This window comes from Canis lupus, chromosome 20, assembly GCF_048164855.1.
Source record: "Canis lupus baileyi chromosome 20, mCanLup2.hap1, whole genome shotgun sequence".
NCBI classification, from domain to species: domain Eukaryota; kingdom Metazoa; phylum Chordata; class Mammalia; order Carnivora; family Canidae; genus Canis; species Canis lupus.
The window spans coordinates 4,702,661-4,705,807 of NC_132857.1; the positions used below are offsets into that span (position 1 = coordinate 4,702,661).

A 3,147-nucleotide genomic window follows, 5' to 3' on the forward strand; every position below is an offset into this window, starting at 1 on the left:
TATATGAATATTTGAAGGGGAGTCTGGAAGCTGTTTCCTATGAGGGAAGTTAAGTTGAAATGCAAGAAGTGAAGATTAAGGAATATTAACATAAAATCTGTATTGTGAATTCTTTTATATAAGTATGTTGCCATTGTAGGGAAAAGTGGTGTCAGGGAGCTTTTCAAATGTCTACATTTTAATACCCAAATGAAAAGTTTGTTGTAAATTATGAAATGTGGAAAATTTTCATGCTTATAAAGGCCCTTGATAAAAGAATGTGCTGAAAGGAGATACTGTGTGTGTGTGTGTGTGTGTGTTCATTTATTCAAGTGTAATTTTCTGATGCAAAAATATGGGAAGCAGAAAGGAGTATGGGTGAAGTGAGAAGTGACTGGCTCAGTCTGTTATTTTAAATCAATCTCTGTCTCCTGTTTATCTATCTAACTAACCTATATTGCGAGGACTGCATGGAAGTCTCTGGTCAGCCAGCACTGACCGTATGCAGTGGAGTGATCTGGAAAGAGGAGGGGGTTGCAGATCATCTTCCTCTTACACTGCATGCTCTTTCCTCTGCAGGTCAGGCCCCATTGTTATCTTGACCATGCCGCAGGCTCTAGGAGCATTCATTTGAGTTCTCCCATTTACCAGCTGGCTGACACTGCTCCATCCACCTTCCTTATCACCCTGGCTTGGGCCACCCAGCACCATTTACCTGTTTTCTCTTGCCCTTGCTTGTGTATGCTGTCTGGCTTATAGTCACTTGTCTGAGTGCTTCTAGGCAGTTTTGGGACTGTATGCTGGTTGGCTTGCTTTCCTGCAAGGGGAAGATGCTAGTGGGATGAAGAGATCAACAGCCTCCTCATTCTCCATTCTCCACTCTTCAATGGAGGGGATTTGCCTCCTATAGTCCCTACAACCACTAAAGTACATGCAAACAAAGGCATTTAATTAAAGACTTGCTTGAAAAAGTTCTTACTGAGAGGTAGTAATTGAGAGCAGGCCTCTGTGGTGGCCTTCCAGCCCCTCCACATCTCAAGTTGGTAACTACTTGACCAGTATGTGCCTTAGTGTCCTCATCTGTAAAATGGGGGTAGTAAAACCTACAGAATTTGTGTAGATTAGGTAAGTTAACTTGGATATAGCACTTAGAAGAGTGCTTGGCCCATAAATGATATATAAATATAGATATTCATATTAATATTAAGCCATTGTTAAGTGTAAGAATGGTTTTGCCTGCTGCTCAGGGATTTAGCTTACGGTACTTGGGATGGACGTCTCGGATGAGCACTGGGTGTTATTCTATATGTTGGCAAATTGAACACCAATAAAAAATAAATTTATAAAAAAAAAGGGATGGACGTCTTAAGAGAGATTAATAGCCTCAGGAGAAACTGAGGCAGTGTGATAAAGCTGCCAGCTAAAGGTAGTCAGATGGAGTCCATTGTGTTAAGTGACTTAAGATGCATATAAGCCCAGTATGGGCCTCTGTCCACCCTCTGAGTATTCTCAAGGAAGGATAGACAGCCTAAATGTGACTAAAATCAGATGGAGCCTGGGGTGTGCATCTGTTGGGATGTCTGCTGGAAAATTTGAATGAAAGTATAGCAAGAAAACAGTAAGAAGAGAGATCTGAATGCAGTACAGGGCTGGCCAAGAGGCAGGCAGGCAGTCTCCTCTGCCCTTTGCCCAGGTGTTTAAAAAACCATCTCCAAACCTGTGCCAACCAGAATCCAGTCCTGCAGACACTGTGATTTTTGCAGGTTGCTTGCATCTGAGTTTTGCTAAGAGCTTTTGGTTTTAGGTGCCCTCAAGAACTCTTTAGGCCTGGCGGGGAGAGCCTCTCTCATTGCCTTCTTCAAACAGCCTCAGGATGGCAGCTTTCATTGGGAAAACTGCTGCCGAGAGAGAATAGCCGTGTGTGTGTGTGTGTGTGTGTGTGTGTGTGTGTGTCCCTTAAAAGGAAAACCAAGTTGATATTTTTCATGTTATTTTTAAAAAGGAATGTACTCTAGGCTGCAGAGAAATAGAGTAAGATTGTATTTAAATGCCAGCTTGCTTCTCAATCCCTCTTCCTTCTTGTGTTTCCCAAATGCTACCAACAGGAAGTGCACAAATGCAGGGACAGAGAAGTGACCTCAGGGCAAGAACTGTAAATGTGGCTGGGGTGGCTGCCTTCTTTGAACACCTGTGTGTCCCTCCTTTCACCACCTTCTAATATCTCCTTTGCTTCTTACCCAGCAGTAAGGAATCCCAAAAGATCTGTGAAGATTCCTTAAGAGCATTCTTTTCCGTGGCTGCTGGTTCTTCTGATAGAGAATAGGAGAATGTCTCTGTGTGTGTTTTGTTCTTAATTTATGCATAATTACGTTTATTCCCAATTGTTAAAAATGGCATGAATGCTTGTTTGTTTACTAGAATGTACCTATGCCCCTGGCTATTTCGGTGATGTTGGTGTCTATGTCTGTATTTGTCTGTCCCTCAAATAGATCCTTATTTTGCGTGTCTCCTTTTAAATACCTTCCTGGAGCAGGGCTAGTGTACTTGACTCGTGGGAAGTCAAGAGTTCTCTGCCACAGTCCTTCAAGAGGATCTGGTATTGTGAATACTTTTTCTTTCATGATGAGTATTTCTGTCGCTGTTCGAGCCTCTTGGCCAGTCTACTGGTTGATGTCAAAAATCTGTTAAAAAAAAAAAAAAAAAAAGCTAGACTACAATTTAGTGGTCATAATGTCACTAGTTTGACTCTGTTAGAAACTGATCACGAGCCAGAGTCTCTGGTTATTTTGAAGATCAGCTGGCAGTCATCAGGCCCTGGTAAGACCTATCCAGGATAGTAAAAGGCTTTCCTGTGGCTAACAGATCCATCCACAGGAGTGGTAAGCCCATCCCATTAATAATCCTGTCAAACTAGAGATGAACCTAGTGAATTTAAATGCATCTTAGGAGAAGCAGAGGCAGGGACATACTCCGCCTGTTTTGCCTTGATGAGCTGACTTCCACCATTTTTCTAACATGAAAAATCCTTGCATGTTTCTAGTTCCTAACATCTGGTGATTGGTAGGGGGTCTACTGCACCGTGTTCTGCATGTGTTATAACCTAATGTGCTCATCATAAATGGGGTGCTCAGGAAAAAAGAATTTTAAAAGTTCAAAAAATAGGAAGAC

At 42.1% G+C, this 3,147-nt stretch overlaps 1 protein-coding gene across 4 annotated transcripts in view; it reads left to right on the top strand.

The window, feature by feature from the left end:
* Window positions 1–3,147, top strand: part of MAML3 (mastermind like transcriptional coactivator 3) — a 472,489-nt gene that overhangs the window by 228,769 nt on the left and 240,573 nt on the right. The window lies entirely within an intron of this gene.